Source organism: Eurosta solidaginis, chromosome 2 (genome assembly GCF_040869045.1).
Source record: "Eurosta solidaginis isolate ZX-2024a chromosome 2, ASM4086904v1, whole genome shotgun sequence".
Classification (NCBI taxonomy): Eukaryota; Metazoa; Arthropoda; class Insecta; order Diptera; family Tephritidae; genus Eurosta; species Eurosta solidaginis.
The window spans coordinates 25,923,078-25,949,478 of record NC_090320.1 but is presented as its reverse complement, the minus strand read 5'-3'; the positions used below and the strand labels follow the sequence as shown (position 1 = coordinate 25,949,478).

At 37.9% G+C, this 26,401-nt stretch overlaps 1 protein-coding gene across 2 annotated transcripts in view; it reads right to left on the bottom strand.

Annotated features, from left to right (window-relative positions):
- Window positions 1-26,401, bottom strand: part of mmy (UDP-N-acetylglucosamine pyrophosphorylase mmy) — a 47,382-nt gene that overhangs the window by 5,747 nt on the left and 15,234 nt on the right. The gene's annotated exons all lie outside the window — the stretch shown is intronic.

Below are 26,401 nucleotides of genomic sequence, written 5' to 3'. Positions count from 1 at the left end.
GTACTTCAAAAAATATATGCACATGATAAAAAAGACCGAAGATCTTAAGTGCGTCTACGACGATGCAGACGAGGACAATAAAGAACATACATTCTTCAAATACTCGCGATAGAGCCAGAGCCGACAATTGCTTGAGGAAAGAGTAGACCAAATCAGTGTCCATATTGTTAAAGCGAAAATTCTGAGCGGCAGAGATGAGTGGCAACAAATCATTAACTTCACAGAAACCATACTCAAAGCAAAAACGGGGGATCTGAAAGCTCTTTTAAAAAAACGAGAATCATGGCATGCCACCCTGAAGTTATGCGAAAGCGGTGCCGGGGTTGGCGACCGATTAGTCTAATTATGCTGCCTTTGACATTTCCCATCCAACCCGCAAAAAAAAAGTGCGTGAAGACTGCCTAGAAAATTCAAACCCTGTGAAATGTATATCGATAGTTTGAGAACCGGCCACTGTGGTGTGATGGTAGCGTGCTCCGCCTACCACACCGTATACCCTGGGTTCACACCCCGGGCAAAGCAACATCAAAATTTTAGAAATAAGGTTTTTCAATTAGAAGACAATTTTTCTAAGCGGGGTCGCCCCTCGGCAGTGTTTGGCAAGCGCTCCGAGTGTATTTCTGCCATGAAAAGCTCTCAGTGAAAACTCATCTGCCTTGCAGATGCCGTTCGGAGTCGGCATAAAACATGTAGGTCCCGTCCGGCCAATTTGTAGAGAAAATCAAGAGGAGCACGACGCAAATTGGTAGAGAAGCTCGGTCTTAGATCTCTTCGGAGGTTATCGCGCCTTACATTTTTTTTTTTTTTATAGTTTTAGAACCGAGTGCTATTTATTCGATATTCTTAGTGCAATCGTCGTGGCCATTACCTTTACAAGTGACCTTAATTTTCATACCCAGCTGTACTTGTACGCAGGGTATTATAACTTTGATTGGATAATGGTTGTTTGTACAGGTATAAAGGAATCGAGATAGATATAGACTTCCATATATCAAAATCATCAGTATCGAAACAAAATTTGATTAAGCCATGTCCCTCCGCCCGTCTGTCCGCTCTCGTTAACACGAAAACTTGAGCAAATATTGAGATATCTTCGCCAAATTCGGTATACGAGCTTATCTGGACCCAGAACAGATTGTTAATTGTTAATGAAGCGAAATCGGACCATAACCACGCCCACTTTTTCGATATCAAAAATTTAGAAAAATGGAAAAAATTAGATTATTCAAAAACGAATACGGCTAAGCTAATGAATTTTGTAGGTGCATTGGTTTTATGACGCAAAACATAAATTCCAAAAATTTTTGGATTATGGGCGTGGCACCACCCACATTTAAAAGAAGAACATTTGGCAGCTTAGCTAGCCGTAAATCAAAAGCCATTAAAGATATTGCATTGAAATTTGGCAGAGACACTATACTTGCCAAATTATATATATTGTGACGAATATTAGCATCACTAAGCTGATACTAAACAAATAATCACGCAACAATAAAAAAACATGAAGCAGTCACTCGTATATACATGAACACATCAATCATCATTTACACACATATATAAAAGGCACCGAAGATATAACTCACACACAGATGCAGTCATCAGCCCAAGTTGTTATTCAGGCATAAACACGCATATACCAAGCAGGAGATACAGAGGTTCTAGAAGGCGAAACGTCTAGACTTTAGTAGAAATATGCGAATGAAGCAACGGAGATTATAAAAGCAGCGCAAGCTGAGTAGTCAGTAATCAGTTTGATTTAAACACGCTGTTGTGAAGTACGTGATATTGAAGTATAATTGTGAAGTATAGTTGTACCACTCCCAAAGTAGTCTAATAAAAACCATTTTACAATACAGAATATTGGAGTTATTTATTCGACAGTTCAGCGATACGAACGTTAGCAGAAGGTTTCAAATAAGCGGAATTTCTCCAAATTCGTTACAATATAGACAGAGTGAAGATAATCAACATCGGGTTAAGACCACGCCCATTTTTCTTAAAGGTCTAACCTTAAAAAAGTTTAATTTGATATTCTACCTCAGTAGTGTATGGTTGAGCTAAGAACAAAACTTTTTCCAAAATACTTTTAATGCCATAATTCAAACAAAAATCTCCCAATCCGAACGAAATTTGGCATAAACATTTTTTCATAATATGAAAATTCCCAATTTAGAAAATCCATCCACAGCTGGGTATGTAATGTGCGGTTTCAGCCGAACTTAGACTTTATTTTTTAAATTGAAATTTGGTTTTATTTATGGTCACTGCTTGAAATGTTCCGTTTCATACGTCTGCATTGATTGTTTGGTTGAATTATTGCACGCATACCAACGAGTATTGGCTAACATATTTAATTTTTGTTTAAAATTATTTAAAGGCAAATCTCCTTTCATTTTATTTATGCAAATACTTCCAATATTTAATTATTTTATGCAAGCAACAAAGAAGTTCAATAGCTTCTAAAGGCCCCGTCACATAAGCAGTTTTTCATATATGTAGATGCGTTTAACTCAATCTTATACGATTTTCACACAGACGGCTTATTGAATAATAAAGGCAGTTTTCTACATTAATACTCTTTTTAACACAGCAACTTAATGATCTCATTTCACCTGCTAATGAAATCGTAAATTTTTTGCTTTCACACAGAAGTAACTGCTCGATTAGTATGAAGGATGAGACAGACAATCATGGCGGAACGATACAAGGTGGGAGCATGGTGACATACCTACAAACAAAAAAAATTCCATGTACTTGTAAATTCGATGGACAAATGTCAAAATCGTACTGCGCCGGTAGTTGATGTATCAAATCAAATAAAAAAGGTTATAATCAGCTGTTCGATGCGGCCACCTTGTATCGTTCCGCCATGTAGACAATGACATTTGCTTTGAAAACTAAGAAGCGGAAACGGAAGAGGAACGCTGCAAACAGAGTTCCATTATGCTTTTGACTTCATTAGGCATTCGATTAGCTACTAATGAAATAATAATAGATTCGAATTTTGTAGGGAAGATTAAGCTCAATAAGCGTCTTAATGTAGAAAATTGCCTTTATTATTCAATAAGCCGTCTGTGTGAAATTAGTATAAGACGCTTATTGAGCTCAATCTTCCCTACAAAATTCGAATCTATTATTATTTCATTAGTAGCTAATCGAATGCCTAATGAAGTCAAAAGCACAATGCAACTCTGTTGGCAGCGTTCCGCTTCCGTTTCCGCTTCTTAGTTTTCAAAGCAAATGTCATTGTCTACATGGCGGAACGATACAAGGTGGCCGCATCGAACAGCTGATTATAACCTTTTTTATTTGATTTGATACATCAACTACCGGCGCAGTACGATTTTAACATCTGTCCATCGAATTTACAAGTACATGGAATTTTTTTTGTTTGTATGTATGTCACCATGCTCCCACCTTGTATCGTTCCGCCATGATACTGTTTTCACACAGAAACTTAATGATCTCATTTCACCTGCTAATGAAATCGTAAATTTTTTGCTTTCACACAGAAGTAACTGCTCGATTAGTATGAAGGATGAAATGTCAAGCGAATAAAATGACAATGCTATATGACAGACAATCATGGCGGAACGATACAAGGTGGCAGCATGGTGACATACCTACAAACAAAAAAATTCCATGTACTTGTAAATTCGATGGACAAATGTCAAAATCGTACTGCGCCGGTAGTTGATGTATCAAATCAAATAAAAAAGGTTATAATCAGCTGTTCGATGCGGCCACCTTGTATCGTTCCGCCATGCAGACAATGACATTTGCCGTCTTTTAGTGAGTTTTACAGCTCCGGCTCACTCTCAATTCTCACGGGAAAGCTCCGGATCATTGAGAGACTTGAGAAGCAGATGTCGTGAGATTTTCGCATACGTGAAATGTTATAGGCATATGTCGCCGCTGTTTTAGTTGAACTCATACGGCGAAAGGCTAAGCAGCGACATCTATTTTTGAAAAATTAGGTATATTAAAGGCCGCGTTGCCAACCTAAAAAGAAGTAATTAACAAATTATCTGGCTCACAAATTGAACCAGACTTCTATCTGGATTTATCTGGCTCAAATCGTTGTTGTTGCATTTACATGCAAAATTATTTATCTGGCTCAGGATTTTGCCACCGGATGATTGCTATTTACTTTGACAAATGACATTTTTAAGCACTGAACACACCAAAAACTAAGAAGCGGAACGCGGCCAACAGAGTTGCATTGTCCTTTTGACTTCATTACCCTTCAAAAAACGCGAGTACTTCATAAATAATGTAAGGAATACTCCTTTGGGAGTATAGGAGTGTTCCAAAACTAATCTGTATTCATACAAAAAATGTGCTCCAATTAACATTGCGATGTCCTAGGAGAGGAGTAGGTGATCCCACTCTCGCTTTGTTTGTGAGTGTTCCATAGAGTACATACGTGAGAATACTTTCCAAAGTACTTTCACTGTAGTACTCCATGGAGCACCCACAGTGGATCATATGCCAAAGTACTAAAGAGGAATTGTGTCGGAAAGAATTATCGGAGTGAATTTAATTTAAAATGAAAGTAAATGAAGAGGGGCAATATAACTTTTATATTTTTTACTACGAATATTCTTATGTTATTTAGCATTTTCGTGAATAAAGAAACTAATATTTCTCTATACTATAGTATGTATACATAAAACCAGTGCGCGGTTACATTTTATCAGAGTTGCCATAGTAAAATTTTATTATCAGTTATTTGTATGCAATATTTTACTTTTGGCAACTCTGTTCGATCGTCATCGTGTCGTGATCACGGTTGTCGGCTGATGGTGTTCCGCAAACGCATTGCAAAGGAGTATTGTTAGAGTACTCCAACATGAAGAAAATGGAACACGTAATCCAACAATTTTTGCAGGGTAGGCATTCGATTAGCTACTAATGAAATAATTACAGATTCGAATTTTGTAGGGAAGATTGAGCTCAATAAGCGTCTTAATGAAGAAAACTGCCTTTATTATTCAATAAGCCGTCTTGTGAAAATAGTATTATGCATTATGAGTAGATTGCACGTATTTTTATGGAGAACGGTAGATTGAGCGACACTGACGCCATCTGACATGAAAACGTAGCTAACTCCCAATTTTTGTTGCAAGCAAAGCATAAGAAGAAGAATTTGACATTTGCTTTGGCTAAGGTTGCTGGCACACTTTGCAAGTGAAATTATTTGTCCCACACGTTGGTAACTTTTTAATATTTTTCACAGTTAAAAACTGCAAATTAACAGATGAATAGTACACAAAATATGTTAGTATATTTCTTGTATAGTGAGAATGTTTATAACACCAATTCGCAACATTTTTTATGTGAATGGCCAAGGCGAAATAACCTTCAATTGCCAAGTCTGAAGTTCCTTCATATTTATAAACGCAACATCTTGGTTGATTGTGGCGATGTTACTGGAAGAATGCATAAGGTTGTGTTAGGCCCGGTTTTTCAGTAGTTAGTTAAGCTAAGCTTAAAATAAGTTTGTTTAAACTCTAGTCAAATTTAAACTCCAGTTAAACTACTGAGCAGTTTTTCAGTCACATTTTAAGGCCGCCTTTGGGGTAGGCTTTTTCGTGCGCCAACATTGGTTTTTTAATATCTAGATAATTTGTAGATACAGCAACAGCTGGATTTTGTTTACCCAATAAACATGGAAAAAAAATGTCTAGAGCAGAATATATCTAGTTCCGGAGGTGATATCCAACATCATTATTTAATTATTCTTAAATGAGATAGTTCTCTAGTCGATATCCAACTTCATTCTCCAATCACTATCCACCATTTGAGACATTTTGTAATATGCATAGTTCTCGAATCTCCATCGCTGAAACCTTCCTTAAGACGTCGTTCTTAAATTATTTTTCTACCTTTGAAAGATTTTGAGAAATAAACAGTTCTCAAATGAACATTCAACACATTTCTCCAGTTGATATCCTACATTGGATATCGAGTTGTGGTGGAGTTAAAAACAAAATCTCCAATCAGGTACCACCAAAACCAGCAGCTGTTTATTGTGGGAAATAAACACCTGGTTGATAGCAGCAATGAAGCGTAATTAATCAAAAATAAATTATATATATTTTATTTTATTTTCGTGAAAATACTGTAGTATTGGAATCTTACATTTGAGTCCGTTAGGGAACCACAAGTTGGGAATTAAATTTTTTCAACTTAAGTAATAGCATTTTTTGCTTTATAAAAAATTCCCTCTTTTGCTGAGTCCGCTATGGTTCTCGAGTTGAGCGACTGTTTCGAAGCAACTCTTGAGATTTTAAGAGTATGCCTCGACATCAATCTAATGCTACTCGCCCAAATGCTTGTTGGGTATATTCGACGCCATTTCGAATGAACGCAAATAACTGATAGGTTAACTAGAGTTTAACCCAGCCAGATCGGCCGCTTAAGCTCAGCTTAAACTTCAGTTAAAGAAGACTGAAAAACTGCAGAATATGGTTAAGCGTAGTTTAACTGACAAACTGAGTTGAACTTGTACTGAAAAACCGGGCCTTAAACCCATCTATATGAAGAATTGCATTGTGCCGCTGCCTTTAAGTAGGTAACTCGCAACTCTGCTGCGCTGTGCTTTCGTGGCTAAATTTTGTTGTGCTCGTGGCTGCATTACATCGTTAGTGAGTCATGTTTAAAAGAGTATTTGGCATGAATTGAAATAAAAACGAAAAAAAAAAAAACAACAAAAAAAAAGTACGCAAAGGTAAATAATTAAATTGCCTGTCACGTACCTGGGAGCAAGAAATACTCTCAAATACCGTAATACCTACGTAAATATCAACAACGAATGGACAAAACCGCACTTTTTGAATCTACTTTAGATATGCAAGTAAGCGTTACTTATTTTTTTTATTATACCCAGCTGTACTTGTCCACAGGGTATTATAACTTTGATTGGATAACGGTTGGTTGTACAGGTATAAAGGAATCGAGATAGATATAGACTTCCATATATCAAAATCATAAGTATCGAAAAAAAATTTGATTGAGCCATGTCCGTCCGTCTGTTAACACGATAACTTGGGTAAATATTGAGATATATTCGTCAAATTTCGTACACGAGCTTTTCTGGACCCACAATAGATTGGTATTGAAAATGAGCGAAATCGGATGATAACTACGCCCACTTTTTATATATATAACATTTTGGAAAACACAAAAACACTGATTTAGTCAATAATACACTTAGAATGTTGAAATTTGACGTGTGGACTGATATTAAGACTCTTGATAAAAATAAAAATTTTAATTTACAAATATTATTAATCATAAATCAAAAATCGTTAAACCTACCGTTACAAAATTCGCCAGAGAGGTTGCCTTTACTATAAGAAAAGCCTAGGAGAAAAATTAACGAAATCGGTTAAGGACCACGCCCACTTTTATATACAAGATTTTTAAAATGGTCGTGGACGAATAAAATAAGCTATATCTTTGCAAAAAAGAGCTTTATATCAATGGTATTTCATTTCCTAAGAGGATTTATAACAATAAATAAGAAAAACTTCAAATTAAAAAAAAAAAAATGGGCGTGGCACCGCCCCTTTTATGACTAAGTAATTTTTTATGTTTTTTTTTATATTTTTTTTAATATAATTTTCTGTTTCGGGAGCCATAACTCGAAGAAAAATTAACGGATCGTAATAAAATTGGGTACACGAATTTTCCGTATAGCAGGAAATATTTCTAGAAAAAATGGACGAGATCGGTTAAAGACCACGCCCACTTTTATATAAAAGATTTTTAAAAGGGTCGTAGACGAAAATAATAAGCTATATCTTAGCGAAAAGAGCTTTGTATCACTAGAATTTTACTTTCTAAATTGAATTATAATATTAAATTGGAAAAGACTAAAATTTTTGAAAATGGGTGTGGCACCGCCCCTTTTTGTCTAAGCAATTTTCAATGTTTCGGGATCCATAACTCGAAACAAAAGCAACAGCATTTCAAGTGTACAGCTGGGTAATAATGTTCGGTTACACCCGAACTTAGACACCTTAACTTTTTTTGTTTTGTTTTTCTTTTAATCAACTTTTCAAACCCGTTTAACAGAAGAAAAACAACAGATTTTTACTGTTATAAAATAAGAACACATTTTTTAATCATGCTTCTTAGGGATTACCGAAACCTTTTTGTCATTGTATGTATTTATAGCCTTATGTGTCAAATATTTAAATTCATATCTAAATTTTGCTTAAATTACAAATAAACCAAAGAACTCATCTCGTCGACCTTGCAATTTTATATTTTTTGTTTTAAGATAATACCTACTTAATTTGCATACATACATACATACATAGCACACATGAATATGGAAATATGGAGATGTGTTTTTGTAAAAATCCATAAATAGTTATATAATATTGTGGCGAATGTTGATATCACTAGGCTAGTTAATAATCACGCAACAACAAAAACATGAAGCAGGCACTCTTATGTACTAGGCAATGAAGAGATACCTCACACACACAGATGTAGTCATCAGCCGAAGTTTTTACTCACACGTACACACGCATATATGTAGGTCAATTACCAAGCAGGAGATACAGCAGTTCTAGAATGCGAAACGTCTAGACTTTAGTAGAAATATGCGAATGAAGCAACGGAGAGTATAAAGGCAGCGCTGGAGTGATTATTCAACAGTTTAGCGATTCAAACGTTAGCAGAAAGTTTCAAATAAGCGGAATTTCCCTCAATATCCAAATAAAAATACCCGATATTTGAAATGTCGATACTCTAAAAGCCTGTCTTTAACACTTGACAGATGGTTGGATATTATGTTTGACCTCATGAGAAAGCTAATTAAAACCTTGCAAGGCCTTTATCAAGAAGTGTCCTGGAATGCAAACACGCACCGCAGAGACTTCGCTCAGCCCGGATCATACCTCTACGAGGTGTAGCAAATAAGTTTCGGAAATTTGACAATAAAAAACAAAAAAATTAATAAGTTTTTGAAAAAATTTTGCTCTAGATAGTCTCCCTCTAACTCTATAAAACGATTCCAACGTTTCTCCTATGCTAGGGGTGCTTCCAAGTAGTTCTCCGAATTAAGACCAACATAGAATTTTCCAGTCACTGTATGGCTAGCGTGAACGTATTCACGATGAATGATACCATGTATATCGAAAAAAAAGAAATCAACCAGATTTTGTGATCATAGAATTAATAAACGAAACTTAAAATAAACTAAACTTAAACTTAAACGTTGCCTTCAGATGTCACTCTGACATCCTTGCTTTCGTTGGCCGCTCCCCACCCTTTTCCATCCACTTTCGACTTTGTTAACGCGTCTCAGGCTCATACTCAAATATCGAAGTCTCATTTCAAGTGACTACCCTTTCGAGTTTTTCGCCAGATTTCACGAAAAATTGAATTCAACACGTTGCATGTAATGAACGGCACACATCTTCACTATGCCACTAAAAAAGTTATTTGCAAAAAATACGCATGAAACACAAACGAAATGTGGTATCTACTTCAACTTTGAACTCGAACTAAAAGGAAGCTGAATGAAAAAGTATGGCCGGTTTTTAAATTATAACGAAATTCCCGGCTACACCTCGTATACTGCGTCCCGGTCGTAAAGGGATAGAAGATAACGAAAAGGCCGACTAGTTGGCAAGGGAGGATGCAGCACTCGATGAGTCGACGGTGAACGTCTCAATCAGCTCGCGAAAAATTAAAAGGAGGCAGGAGTTGCATATGATTCATCAAGCAGGAAAGGCGTGAGTAGAAGCGCGGGGCTGTAAAATTTCTAAGATCATGTGCATATCTTACGATATTAGACTTACAAAGTTACTCCTATCTCTAAAGAGAGAAAGCATAAGCCTCATAACGGACAAACTAATTGGACACTGACTATAAATTAGGCTCATGTAGAAAGTACGAGCTGCAGAAATAAACGTTTGAGCACATTCTGTTCTTGTCCTGCGTTCGCGAGGTCAAGGCTCCAGCTACTTGGGCGGCAGGGTTTACAGATCTCGAGGCGGCAATTAAGTAAGGTCCTAAAAAATGCTGGTATTTGCCAAGAGGATGGAGTTATTCCGTAATATAAATACTGATACCTAATTGGGGTTCCTCCGTTTGGGCGTCAAAAAAAATTGTGGAAACCACTTGGACACACTCAATGTATGTGAGGTCTTAATTGACCGGCCAGCTTAAGCTAACCTAACCCAAGAGTGAACTCAACTTTTTTTTCCAATAAGAAGATGAAATACTAGATCACTCAATTAATCAATCATGCTATTCAGTGAAGGGAGAGGAGGGAGGGGTATGCGTGGGCATATCAACTAACTGGAGGTGATCGCTATTTTTGTCCATGCGTAAAGAAAGGATTGAGGGACTTCGATAAAGTTTTAAAAGGGATGGTACTCTATTATATATTCTTGTACCATTTTGGAAGTACTTCTTTATTCACACTTAAAATTAATACATTTTTCATTGCCGTCCTTTTATATGCCATGCAATTTGTTATTATGCAATGAAGTACTTCTTTTTTTCAATTCTACGTAAATTTCCTACACAAAATAATTTCAAAAAATGTTAGAGTTAAACGGTTTTATTGAAAACAATATTTACATGAAGTAATAATAATACTAAAAGCTAGAAAATAATTAGGTAGGTCCTATAGGTCTTCCTTATGACTATCAATAGAAATTTGACGCGTCCAACGCTTTTATTTAATTGTCTGATCAACGCCCTAAATTGATGAGGATTATGATGACTAGTACCTAGGACCTACCTAATTATTTTCTAGCTTTTAGTATTATTATTACTTCATTTAAGTATTGTTTTCAATAAAACCGTTTAACTAAAATTTTTTTTTATTATTTTTTTTTCAAGTTTTTAGTCTTTATTTAATTGCCTATTATTTCTCATTCTATTTAGTTCATTTAGTGACCCGTTAATACACAGACTCTTTCCTACCAATTTGTTACAATCTAAGTCCTCAATACATAATCCTAGGTGGCGCCCGAGCCGAGATATTTAGAAAACTCTAAAATTAGAAAATCTCGCAAACAAATTTTAAGTAATTTTCCTGTTAGTTATAAACATGATCATGGTCAGTACCCGGTGATAAACAATAACACGTGGAAAGAAGAGTTTTGGGACTAACAACTAGATGGTGCCACTACAACTAAAAACACATTTTTAGAAAGTATGAATTTTCAAACGCCAACTGTGAAAATTACATGTCATTTCGTTCATTTGTTTACAAGTTGCAGTCAAGCAATTACGTGTCCTAATTTAACATTGCTTTTTGATAGGAAAAAATACCGTTAAAGCTCAGCAATGGCCTGAAAAATTTTATGGGGACTCTGTTCGGCCAAAAGCAACTATTTGTTATTGGTATGGTACATAATCCTTCCAAAGACTTTACACGACTGCGCCACGTATGCTCCTCGAACTCCAAAATATTTTGATGTCACTTCTACCGGACTGTATGTAATATTTGTTCCAAATATGAGCCAAATCGGACATGATAGGTCGCTTTCTATTCATGTATGTATTATGTGTTCCAAATATGGACCAAATCGGACCACAAATACGATTTTTTTGAATATCTCGATTCGGAGGTTATCGCGCCTTACATATATTTATTTATTTTTTTATTTTTTTTTCTTAAAAACGGTTTCAAAAATTCAAAATCTCGACGAATTTTGCAATAATCTCGACACGTACGCTACCTACCGAAAATTTTTTCTCATTTTGTTGCATTGCCACGGTGGCATGAACTATGTAATGTTTCAAGTTTCTAGCCCAATGGGAAGCTAGTTAAAAATGGATTAGAAGATTTCAAATGGTTTTAAACATATTTTCTAGATATCTTAGTCCCTGCCCCATCTATAACAATTTTTTGTCCCGAATATTACAATCATTAAGCTTTGTTAAAGGTTTCATAACTTAACGGAAAGTCACCTCAAAAAGCTTAACACAGACATGGCTCCAACTATTTTTTTCCTGATGTTGATAACTTAATACATTGAAAGTCTAGATATATTTTGATTCAGTAACGCCATTATGAACACCAATATCTTGTGTGTTGAACACAGCCCAAGTCTAAAATTACTACTTTTGTACGTTTCTGAAAACTTTAGGATCACCCTCGAATGCATTCTAGTGGTAAGACCGGTATTGAGGCTAACTGAAACCCAGTAAAACCATTAAGATGTTGCAATAACAAAAACAACAAAAGTTGGCCATAAAATATGTTATTGTATGCAATCTTTTAAGTGCAATTCTATTGAGTTGGACTAATTTTAGACGCCATTGTTGTAAATTTCCAAAGAGTATATCGATATTATAAATTATTATACTTGTGCATCGATATACATACACATATAATCGGTATTTACGTCAATGCACAACAAAGCTTGGCTTAAGCAAAATAAAAATAAAAACACGTTTTAAAACTTGTCCACAAGTAGCTAAGCTGCTAAAATTTGTATTAAAACAAGAAAATCTTTCGTTTTGAAAGACATGCTATTTTGAGAATATGTAGGATTATTTAATTTAATAGCATTGATCAGGGACAAAAGTTTAACAGTATTTTTTAAAATGAAGAAAAAAGTAGATTGAGTCTATGAGTTGCATGCAATTGGGTGGAGAGGAAAATTGCCTTACGACCGAGCACGAGTTTTTATTGACCTAATTCTACACCTTGAATTGATGGTTGGTTTATGTTAGTTGCAAGGGTCAAGAACATCTGTGCTCCAATTGAAGACATTCGAAAAACTGTTTTAAAAAGAACACAAATAGAATGGAACTTGTATGGCTTATGCTTCCAAGGAAGGCCACGTAAAGAACGGCAACAGTAAAACTAAGCAAACTGCGTCGACTAGTTTGCATTGGCATAACGGGTGCAATGAGAACGTCCCCTGCTGATGCACTTAGTGTTTTAGTGGGAATGCCTCACTTCCCTTTTCTGATAGAAAAAGAGGCAACACTAGGCGCACTAAGGCTTCCAAATATTTCGGAGTTGAAGTCAGGAAACATGATAGGGCATATGAAAGTAATAAGAAAATTCATAGGAAATCCCACATTGCAACTGCGTGACGTAATGCCCCCTAAGCTCAGAATCTCACGGAACTTTGAAGTGTACATTGTAGACAGGACCCACTGGAAAACAGGGAATCCCTATTATGACCCTGACTCAGAGGTCTGGTTCACGGATGACGGAAGAACGGGATCTCGCATCTATGTGTTGAACTTCAAGAATTCGATACCAATGGGATGCTACCCCACGATATTTCAGGCAGAAATCCATACAATAGAAGTCTGTGGTAGAGAATGTACTGCGGAGAGGCTCAACATCGAAGAGCATCTACATTATGTCGGGCAGCTAGGCGGCCCTGCGTGCCTTGCAATTGTACACAGTTACATATAAGCTAGTGGATGACTGCACTGAAATCCTTAATTACCTGGGAGCCAAAACAAGTTTTTGTTAGGATGGGTTCCCGGACATCAGGGACATGAAGGTAATGAACATGCAGATTACCTAGCAGCAAAGTAGGGTGCTATAGCAGCATTCTATGCTCCAGATCCCCTTTGTGGACTTACAAAAGCACACACCAGGGGAACTATAAGTAACTGGGAAACTAAACAATTCAGACGTCACTGCATTGACTGCCCAGGGCAAAGACAGGCGAAACTGTTTATACTTCCGGCAATAAAAGTATCAGCCAAACTCATTAATCTAAGCAGGGAGGACTAAGAACTCTCACTGGGTACTATACGGGACACTGTGGTCTACAATATCACCTAAGCAAGTTAAATATATCCGAACTCAAATTTGTCGTTTCTGTGAGCTGCAGGATGAAACGCCGGTTCACATTCTCTGCGAATGCGTCGCTCTGGCTAGACAGAGACTCTCCCATCTAAGTGGTGTGACTCTTAATCCCTATGTGATATGGACTAAAAAGCTTGAAAAGGTACTTAGATACATTAAAAGCCTCTACATTCAAAATTAGGCTGAAAGGTCATGCACAATAGATCTGCACAAAGGTCGCAGTGCTTCCAGGCCTAGTAATAATAATAATAACAATAATAATAATAATAATAATGTTTGAAAATAGTCTAGAAGAACGCTCATATGTTGGCTGGCGTGTTACCGATAGATGGTGTGGTGAATTCAATTGATTACTTTTACCCAGGGACGGAAAATAATAATTTTTTTTTCGGAGTTGAAAAAGTCCGGGTCAAAAAATTGTCCTAGGTGAAAATGTGTGAGTTCTCAGGTATCCCTATAGCATTATCATGTCGAATCATGCATTCTTTTTATTTTTCGAACTTTTTCCATAAAAGTCCACATATAAAAGTAAAATCTGTATTTTTATTTTTGAGTCCGATAGAACTAGTTAAAATCGGACTTTCAAAAATAAAAGTCCGGAAATAAAAGTTAAATCCGGAAATAGAACGAGTTTAAATAGTTCTATCGGACTCAGGTATGAAAAATCCGAAAATAATTTTTATCTTGATCCAAATATATTAAAAGTCCAAAATTAATAGTTTTGCAAGGAACTATATTATAAAAGGAATAACAGTTTCTGCTCCTGCTTTTACTGACCTAGGTATTACCATGAATTAAAACATAGCACACTTTCCGCTAATAAAAATATATAGGGAAATCAATTTTACTAGGTGGCGCCCGAGCCGAGATATTTAAAAAACTCTAAAATTAGAAAATCTCGCAAACAAATTTTAAGTAATTTTCCTGTGAGTTATAAACATGAAATATGGTCAGTACCCGGCGATAAACAATAACACGTGGAAAGAAAAGTCTTTGGACTAACAACTAGATGGCGCAACTACAAATAAAACGCATTTTTTGAAAGTATGAACTTTCAAACACCAACTGTCAAAATTACATGTGATTTCGTTAATTTTTTGACAAGTTACGTCGATTCAAGCGAGGCAACTTTTGTAATTTTTGAAAACGCGGAGTTAAAAGCGTGTGTTAATTTAGCATTGCTTTTTTATGGAAAAAATACCGGTCAAGATCAGTAATGGACTGAAAAGTGTTAGAGGGATTCCGTTTGACTAAACTCAACTATTTGTTGTGGGTATGCTGAATTTAAACGCGGTCCTACAGACACCGATGACGCACCACGCTCTAGTCCTAGATATAAAAAAAATTTTGAAAATGAAATTGAGTGAGATTGCTGACATTGTATATATATCAAGAGAAAATATATCTGAGAAAGCTGTTTTCCAAATGGGTGTCGCGTTTGCTCTTTCACCACCGTATCGCCAGATCTGGACCTCTACCTATTTAGAAATCTCAAACATGAGCTCCGTGGAAAAAGATTTGGGTCAAATGTAGAAGTGAAGCGTATATTGAAGGGTATTTTTCGGGTATACATTTTACTAGGTGGCGCCCGAGCCGAGATATTTAGAAAACTCTAAAACTTAAAAATCTCGCAAACAAATTTTAAGTAATTTTCCTTCCTAAAAACGCATTTTTAGAAAGTATGAACTTTCAAACGCCAACTGTCAAAATTACATGTCATTTCGTTCATTTTTTTACAAGTTACGTCGATTCAAGCGAGTCAACTTTGTCATTTTTGAAAACATGGAGTTAAAAGCGTGTGTTAATTTTAGCATTGCTTTTTCATGGGAAAAAAATACCGTTGAAGATCAGTTGAAAAGTTTTAGAGGGATTCTGTTCGACTAAACTCAACTATTTGTTATGGGTATGCTGAATTTAAACGCCGTCCTACAGACACCGATGACGCACCACGGTCTAGTCCTCTAAATGTGGAAGTTACTCCAGAAGATATAAAAAAAATTCTGAAAATGAAATTGAGTGAGATTGCTGACATCGTAAAGTTATCAAGAGAAAATATATCTGAGAAAGCTGTTTTCCAAATGGGTGCCGCGTTTGCTCTTTTATCACCGTATCTCCAGATCTGGGACCTTTACCTATTTAAAAATCTCAAAAACGAGCTCCGTGGAAAAAGATTTGTGTCAAATGTAAAAATGAAGCGTGTATTGAAAGGTATTTTGCAGGCCTAGACAAAAAAGGTATTTAAATGTCAGAGAAGCGTTGGACTGATTATATCCTGATTGCACAACTCTCAAAGGAGACTATATTCATGAATAAAATCGAATTTTGCCAAAAAAATAATGTTTTTTGATATTTAGTGCAAAGTGTTTTCTAGCCACGTGTTATATATGTACATATGAGGAACAAAATTCGCTATAAGGCTCCTGTGAGAAAGAGAGATATCGAGAGGGGAGAAAAGTGAAAGAAAATGGGATAGAGAGTAAAAGGATAAAAAGATAACAAGAGTGATGAGCGATATAAATAATGTGAGAGGTAATGAGGGAAACACTTCAATAGATAGAAAGAGACGAGACAGAAGAAGAAATGGAGCGAGGCAGGCATCGCTGGATATAGAAGAACCGACAAGTTGAGAGAGGAAGAAGGGAATAAGGAGGGTACACAAACAAAATAAATATACAGGAAGAGAATAAAGGCGCTTATCAAAAAATATAGGTGTGGGTGATACGGGCATTAGAGAGGAAGATGAGAGTGAAATAGGCAGAGAAAAAAGTATTAAAATAAGAGAAAGCAGGAAAGCAATACAAGGGATATATCATATAAATTATTTCTAATTGCTGTTTTTATGTACGGGTCCCTTTTTCGCTCTTATTTGGAATCCAAATCTATAAATAAAGTTTTGGTTGTAAAGATGGAGATTCGGGCTATTAGCGAGCTTTGGGCAATTTTTGTTGTAGCTATATTTTATTAAAATAATTTGTTAAAAATAAACGATTGTGAGCACACAAATAAATCTATTTGTACTATAGCACTATTGTGAATATTTGCACTGCATTACCGAGATTTGCTATCATACGCTAGATGGCAGCGCAAGTTGTAAGTTTTAATTCATTGATGGAGCAGCTTATTTCTGCTGACATTTAATAAGAGACTTTTATATTGGTTGCGCAAGATGCGCACGGGTCCGGCTCGTTATTATTATTAGGCCTTGATACACAGGCTTTTTACCCCATATCACGAAGGGATCAAGAGTCACGCCACCTAGATGGTAGTCTCTGCCTTGGCAGAGCAACGTATTTGCAGAGAATGTGAACCGGCGTATAATCCTCCAACTAACAAAAGCAGCGGATTTATAAACAATTTGGCCTGCTTTTCCCAGCTACTTATGGGTTCTTTAGTGTGTGACTTTGTGAGTGAGTGAGAAGGGTTCTGGCCCACATAATGCTATAGAGCACACTGCGTTGAACAGAAAAATAAGGCAGATAATAAGAAATATAACTAGCTCGCGAAAATTTTTCCCTGCTCTGCTAGTTTATGACTAAATCATTGAGTGAGTGCAACTGTACCTATGTCCACATCCGAAGCACTTTCCTAACCTAACCGGGGAGTTTTTTTTTGCGGCTACAACAACAGTGAGTGAATCTTTTTTAAGTTTGTTTGAATAAACAACGGTACCGCGCTCTTGGAAACACTTAATGTTTAATCGTGTTTGTAGCCCAAGCACGCTAGAATGAGTGGATGTGGGGTTGAAACTTGGTACATTGGAAAAAATAAGTTTTTAGTCGTTTATTTTTAGTTTTATATAGAGCAAGACAAAATAATAATATTGCATATACGTGAATTATATAAGCGGGCAGTTTCGTGGCTGTATCGGCATCAATTTGAGACGATTCCGTGACACTATCGGGATTTTCTCCTGATTATTTTTGAGATACTTCGGCGTTGCTTGCTGGACTCTTTCGGAATAACTGCTGGATCAGTTTAAGGATCATATGGCAATTATTTCAGGAGCATTTTGGGATTTTTTAGGGATTATATCTGAACGATTTCGGGAGTTTTTTTTCGAGGTCAAGGCTTAGCTACTAGGGGCGGTAGAGTTGGCAGACCTCGAGGCAGCAATTAAGCTGGGTTGTAGCATACTTCAAATATTTGCCAAGAGGACGGAGTTATTCTATAACAACTATTGGTGCCTAATTGGGGGTTTGGTTGTCAAACAAATTCTGGCAATACTATGGACACATTTGGTCTATTAACTGGCCAGTTCAAGCTAACCTAACCTAGGGCCATATTGGAATAACATTTTGTGACGAATATTAGCATCACTAAGCTGTTAGTAAATAATCACACAACAACAAAAACATGAAGCAGCCACTTTTATGTACTTGTACACATTAAAGCTAGCAACACTTATGTAGAAGGCGACAATGAGCTATCTCAAACACACAGATGTGGTCATCAGCCGAAGTAGTTACTCACACATACACACGCATATGGCTATACACTACAAATATGCATGTACCCATATAACTAATTACCAAGCAGGAGATACAAGAGTCCTAGAAGGTGAAACGTCTAGACCTTTGGAGAAATATGCGAACGACGCAACGGAGAGCATAAAAGCAGCGCAAGCTGAACAATCAGTAATGAGTTTGACTTAAACACGCTATCAGTTGCGAAGTGAAGTATAATTAAGAAGTATAATTGTACTACTCCCAAAGTAGTCTATACAGTTTAGCGATTCGAACGTTAGCAGAAGGTTTCAAATAGGCGGAATTTCCCTAAATTCGTTACAATATTGTCACGGATATTAACATCACTAAGTTATACCATCACTAAGGCGATGCCAAGGCCACGATAAGCAGTATTTACGTCAATAATCAAATCATGTATACACATATATAAGGCAGCCGAAAGATGTCACACACAGATGCATTTACTTATACGCCTATGTATGCGCGAGAGACTGTAAACTACAAACATTCACATCAATAATTCAATCATTATGTATCTACATAAACGAATAAATAATTGCGTCTACACATATGTACGTATACGAGCATCGGAGCGGAAATTCACAAACACGTGCATATATCTTATCTGAGTTGTCACAAGAGAGAGCAATAATTTGTGCACGTAGTTGTGGCTGGCGATTTTGTAGCCGAACTAACTAGTAACTTCTGGAAATCGAAGAGCCTAGAAGTATGCAGCGTAAACTATAAAAGCGGGGCAGGCGAGTAAGAAGTAATTCAGTTTGAGTTGAGCAATCAATGAGTTATTGATTAAGCACGCGATCTGGCGGCCAATAGTAGAGTTTAATTTGAGTTATCAATCAGTTTGGTTATTCAGCCAGCGAGTAGCAAAGTATAAGTGTAATTGTGAAGTACTTTAATAAAGGCCATTTTTCCATTATTCAATATTGGAGTTATTTATTCAACAGTTTAGTGATTCGAACTTAGCAGAGGATTGCAAATAAGAGGATTTGCAGTAAATTCGTAACAATTGGTGTCAGAAGAGGAATTGTTGAATAAATTCCGAAGATTGGGAATACAACTTGGACATGGCAAAGTTCAGTGAATTGAAGATCCAGCAACTGAAAAAGGAGTTGGAAAACCGTGGATTAAATACAACTGGCAATAAGATCGAACTTCAAACACGGCTACGAGAGGTAATGGAGTCGCATGGAATTGATGTGGACGAGTTTGTCTTTTATCCTGATGGGGACGAAACAACAACAAAAATTGAAGAGAAAAACGAAACATCGCAGACAGTTACGAGCACAGACTTGAACATGATATTGGCTGCAATAACTGCTCAAACATCGACAGTGGCATCTCAGCTGGAATCGCAGGAGACACGTTTAACATCCAAGATGGAAGAACAGAAAACTTGTATGTCATCTCAACTAGAAGAACAGAAAACGTATATGTCATCACAGATGGAATCCCAAGAGACACGTATAACTTCAAAGATTGAAGCACAAGAAACGCGTATTTCGGAAATGTCAGCACAAATTTCAGCACAGATATCATCTCAGATCTCCACACAACTAGAAGAGCAGGAAGCCCGTATATCATCTAAACTGGAAGCGCATTGGAAGAAAAACTAACCCAGTTTCATGAAGGCTTCAGTGGTCGACAGGATAAAATCGAGGCCGAGGTGGATGCTTTGAGAGGACGTATCGAGCAGTTACAACTAAATCGTCCAGCAGTTTCAGCGAGTAATCCAAAGGTAAAAACACCATCCTTTGACGGTTCTGTTCCTTTCCAGGTCTTTAAGCTACAGTTTGAGAAGACCGCAGCAGTGAACAACTGGAATGTGGAAGATAAAGTTGCAGCTCTGTTCGTGGCATTGAAAGGGCCAGCAGCCGAAATCCTACAGACGATTCCCGAAGGAGAGCGGAACAACTATGAAGCATTGATGGCTGCTGTAGAACGACGTTATGGAAGCGAGCATAGAAAACAGATATTCCAAATTGAGTTGCAAAACCGCTACCAAAAAGCAAATGAGACATTGCAGGAGTTTGCTTCAGATGTTGAAAGGTTGGCTCATCTCGCAAATGCGGACGCACCCGTGGAATACACCGAGAGGGTAAAAATCCAGAGTTTTATAAATGGCATACGAGACGTGGAAACGAAGCGAGCTACATACGCGAACCCAAAAACTGACATTTGCTGAAACGGTATCACATGCATTGACTCAGGAAACTGCCGCCCTATTGAGTAAACCAGCATATAAGGCTCATCGTGTAGAAGTAGAAAGGCCAGAATGGGTAGACACAATTTTGGAAGCACTGAAGGGATCACAACAGAAAAATGTCGGAGTTATTAAATGTTTCAAGTGCGGCAACCCAGGTCATATTGCACGACATTGCAGCACCGGTCCCAATAGCTCCAACAATGTGGGTGGCCGTAAACGCAGAGCTGAAGGAGATGAGCAAATCTCCAAGTCCACTCAATCGTTAAACTAAAGCGAGTCAGCCGCAAGGGGCGACAGCTGGCTCCCTCAATTGAATGCCCCATAATCTCTATCTCACAAATTGGAAGAAGGTCAAACAATCTTACTGTCGGAGGACATGTGGATGGAAAGGAACGTTTACTGACTGTAGATACGGGTGCATCTCATTCCATCATTCGAGCGGATTTAGTCAACAAGAAGATAACACCATTGCATGGAGCAAGATTGCGTACAGCCACTGGAGAAGACAGCACGGTTCTAGGAGAAGTATCATGTGAAGTCGCAATTGGGAACGTCACGGTAGTACACAATTTTATAGTGGCAGAGATTGTTGATGAAATCATAATTGGAGTGGACTTCTTAATCGACCAGGGCATCAAGATCGACATGCAAAGCAAGACGATGCGATATAAGAACATGGATGTACCACTTAATTTCGGCTACGAGAGAGGCTACAGCAGTAAACGAGTGCTGGTGGAAGAGAGTCAGCGAATACCACCAAAATCCGAAGCAGTCATCTGGGCAAAGGTTGATGGAGATTGGGGGACAAACAAATTGTGGGTTGTCGAAGCAGCAAACAAATCAGCACTGAACATACTTGTAGGAAAAACCCTGGCTATGACAAAACAAGATGGACGTATTCCGGTAAGAGTACTCAATGAGTTCAATTCACCACTCAAACTGACTAAAGGAGCTATTTTGGGAAGATGCCAAGAGGCTGAAGTAGTTATTAACTGTGAACAGCTCCAGGAACACGTTTCAGCTAGTAATACTAATCTTTCAAATGACATCACGGCATGGACGCAGGGGCTAGAGGAAGCATATCAGAGTAAGGCAAAGCAACTGCTCCTAAAGTACGCGAACATATTTGACCAGGATGGTTCTAAACCAGGCCGCACCAACGTTGTGAAACATCAAATTGACACTGGAGATGCGAGGTCGATCCGTCAAGCTCCACGTAGTGTTCCACTGGCGAAGCGGGAAGTTGTGAGTCAAATTATACAAGAAATGAGCGACAGCGGCGTCATCGAACCATCAGCTAGTCCCTGGAGCTCACCGGTAGTACTTGTAAAGAAGAAGGATGGAAAAATGAGGTTTTGCGTGGACTACGGGAAGTTGAATGACGTTACGAAAAAGGATAGCTACCCATTGCCAAGAATTGACGACACCCTGGACTCGCTCTCTGGTACGAAATGGTTTTCCACACTGGACTTGAAAAGCGGCTACTGGCAAGTGGAGGTAAATGAGGAAGACAAAGAGAAAACAGCCTTCAGCGTCGGAGATGGTCTTTGGCAATTTACAGTAATGCCCTTTGGACTATGTAATGCACCAGCTACTTTCGAGAGACTCATGGATCAGGTATTGAAAGGACTACATTGGAAAACATGCTTGGTGTACCTGGACGACATCATTTTATTGGGCAAGAATTTCGATGAACATCTTAAGAACTTGGAGGAAGTTTTCCAAAGAATAGCTGGCGCTGGTCTGAAGTTAAGTCACAAAAAGTGTGCGCTGTTTAAAAAGGAAGTAAATTATTTGGGTCACAAGGTAACGACAGAGGGCATCTGCACTGCGAACGAAAAGATAGAGGCTGTAAAGGATTGGCCAAGACCACAGAACCTACATGAATTAAGAAGTTTCCTTGGGCTGTGCACATATTACCGCCGATTTGTACAAAATTTTTCCAGCGTAGCCCATAGCCTCCATGAGCTTACAAGAAAAAATAAAGCTTTTGAATGGAAGAAGGAGCAAGAAGTGGCTTTCCAAACATTGAAAGAGCGTTTGTGCACTGCCCCAATGTTAGCATATCCGATTCCAGGAGCAACATTTATTCTAGATACAGATGCGAGTGGATATGCTATAGGAGGCGTTTTATCACAACTGGTCGATGGACAGGAGAAGGTAGTTGCATATTACAGCCGTTCGATTGGAAAACCAGAGAGGAACTACTGCGTTACGCGGAGAGAGCTTTTGGCATTGGTAGAGTGCGTTAAACATTTTCACAAATACCTCTACGGCCAGCGATTCCGTGTCAGGACAGATCACGCAGCTTTAAAATGGCTACTGCAGTTCCGTAATCCGGAAGGACAATTGGCACGGTGGATCGAGCGACTACAAAGCTATAACTTTTCCATTGAGCATCGAAAAGGTAGTACCCATGGAAATGCCGATGCAATGTCACGAAGACCATGTAGTTTGGAATGCAAGCACTGTTCAAAAGCCGAGGCTAAAGAAGACATTATAGACGTCCGGCTAATGACTATAACATGTATAGATGAATGGGACAAGGAACAGCTAAGAAAGTGCCAGCTAGAAGATGCAGATCTGTCACGTGTTATGCAAGGGCTCGAACGAAATGAAAGACCAAACAGAGAAGAGATGTCAGCAGAGAGTACCATTGCGAAGTCATATTGGGCACAGTGGAACAGTTTAGAATTGATATCCGGATGCCTTCATCGAGTATGGGAGAGTGAGGATGGTAAATACAAGAATAAACTGATAGTTGTTCCCAGAAAGAGGATTCCTGATGTGCTCAGCGAGCTGCATAATGGTCCAAGCGGAGGTCATCTTGGAATCACGAAGACGCTCGAGAAGATTAAACAGAGATTCTATTGGGTTGGTTGCCGTCAGTCGGTCACTGAGTGGATTGCGAACTGCGAGGTTTGCAGCAGAGCGAAAGGGCCCAGAACACGAAGTCATGGCCAGATGAAGCAATATAACTCAGGTGCGCCATTTGAAAGGATCGCTATGGATGTCGCCGGTCCATTTCCTACTAGCAACGGCGGAAACAAATTTGTACTGGTAGTTATGGATTATTTCAGCAAATGGCCAGAGGTATACCCAATCCCAAATCAAGAAGCGGAAACGGTAGCAGAAGTGTTTATAAACAATTGGGTTGCAAGGTATGGTGTACCAATGGAGTTACATTCTGACCAAGGCAGGAATTTCGAATCAGCTGTGTTCCAGGAAATGTGTAAGTCATTGGGCATTCGAAAAACACGGACAACTGCATTGCATCCTCAATCCGATGGTATGGTAGAACGATTCAATAGAACATTGGAGGAGCACTTAAGGAAAGTAGTGGACAAGTACCATAAAGAATGGGATACCCGCATACCATTATTCTTGATGGCTTACCGATCAGCAGTGCATGAGACAACGGGCCAAACCCCTGCAAAAGTAGTTTTTGGCAATGACCTTAGACTGCCAGCTGATTTGAAGTTTGGGATAGATGCCAATGCGGAGAGAAATGTCAGGAAATCCACTAGTGATTTGGAAGAAGAGCTAAGAGAAATACATGATCTGATAAGGCAACGAACAAAGATTATGAGTGACAAGATGAAAGCCAGATATGATAAAGCAATTAATTCAGAAGGTTTTCAGGAAGGAGATTTGGTGCTGTTATACAACCCGCAAAGAAAAAAAGGTTTGTCCCCGAAATTGCAGTGTAATTGGGAAGGCCCATACAAAGTTGTGAAACGGATCAACGATGTAGTGTACCGCATACAAACCATCGGTAAACCACGAACCAAAATGAAAGTGGTCCATTTGGAAAGGCTGGCAGCGTTTAGATCGGGAGATTTTTCTGATCGGGACGATCAGACTTAGGTGGAGGGCAGTGTCACGGATATTAACATCACTAAGTTATACCATCACTAAGGCGATGCCAAGGCCACGATAAGCAGTATTTACGTCAATAATCAAATCATGTATACACATTTATAAGGCAGCCGAAAGATGTCACACACAGATGCATTTACTTATACATCGAAATCGAAGAGCCTAGAAGTATGCAGCGTAAACTATAAAAGCGGGGCAGGCGAGTAAGAAGTAATTCAGTTTGAGTTGAGCAATCAATGAGTTATTGATTAAGCACGCGATCTGGCGGCCAATAGTAGAGTTTAATTTGAGTTATCAATCAGTTTGGTTATTCAGCCAGCGAGTAGCAAAGTATAAGTGTAATTGTGAAGTACTTTAATAAAGGCCATTTTTCCATTATTCAATATTGGAGTTATTTATTCAACAGTTTAGTGATTCGAACTTAGCAGAGGATTGCAAATAAGAGGATTTGCAGTAAATTCGTAACAATATTAATGTATAGTATGGGCAAAAGGTAGGGGGAAAGAAGTTGTAAGTAGTTAGAAAGAGACAGCGATACAAACTTCTTGAAATTCTTTTAAAATTATTACAGGTATATCAAAGTTTGGGCAGGACAATGGCTGCAGCGCCTGCTCGTTCTAAATATTTTCTTACCCAATATATGTAGGTGTGGCAATTTGTTAAAATATTTTACATCAATTCATGACAAAATATCAAAGTAGATTGAGTCGAGTAAATAAAAAGGTTATGCTTCCACGATATCCCAAAGTGCATTCAATTGATAGCTACAGTTGTACGTAAAATAAAAGGACGATGGCTATTTAATCAAGTTCGATTAGTTTGAAAATTGCCATTTTTACCTTTATATTAAGTCCCTTTCATGTTTTTCCCCTCATTTCCATACGAATATTTGACCCACGGAAGTCTTTTTCGGTAACTTCCCGTTGAGCTAGACACTTGATACTTAGAACATAGTTCAGATCTGGAGGACATTACAATGCAAGTGAAAAAAAAATCTGTTAGGTGGCGCACGGATCGAGATATACAGAAAATTAATTTTAAAATGGAAATTTTGCGATCGACTTTTAACTAACTTCTCGGTGATCCAGAGGCTTGAAACTTAGAACATAGTTTGCGAGTCGATTGCACTACAATTCGCGGCAAACAAAATGCCGCCAGGTGGCAGACGAATCGAGATAAACGAAAATCCCTGAAAAAACGCAGGGAATCTTGCGATCTATTTTTAAGTAACTTCCCGGTGAGCTAGAGACTTCAAACTTGGGCCGTGAGTCAGAACCCGGTGACAATGCAATATTTGATCAAAAAAATTCGCTAGGTGGCGCGTGGATCGAGATATTAAGAAAATTAGTTTTGATTTCAATGCATTTTTAACGAACTTCGATTTTTAAGTAACTTGCCGATGAGCTAGAGACTTGAAACTTGGGCCGTGCGTCAGAACCCGGTGACAATGTCACATTTGATAAAAAAAAAGGTGCTAGGTGGCACGCGAATCGAAATGGGAAGAAAACAAATTTTAATTTGGGATTCTTTCAATCCATTTTTAACTAACTTCCCGGTTACATAGAGACTTGAAACTTGGCACTTAGTTAGAGGCCTGGTGACAATACAACTTATAAAAAACAAAATTCCGCTAGGTGGCGCGCTAGTCAAGATAACTGCAAATCCTTTAAAAAAGGGGGAATCTTGCGATCGATTATCGAGTAACTTCCCGATGAGCTAAAGACATGAAACTTGGGCCGTAAGTCAGAACCCGGTGACAATGCAATATTTTATCAAAAAAAAAAAAATCCGCTAGGTGGCGCATGGATCGATATATAGGGAAAACTAGTTTTAAATTGAGAATCTTGCAATCGATTTTTAACTAACTTCCTGGATATCTAGAACTTGAAACCTGAAATATAGTTTAAAACTCGGTGACAGTGCAATGTTTGATCAAAAAATTTTAGCTACGTAACGCACAAGTCGAACTAATTAGAAGATTAGGCCACACCTTCATGGCTAGCATCCTGAGTG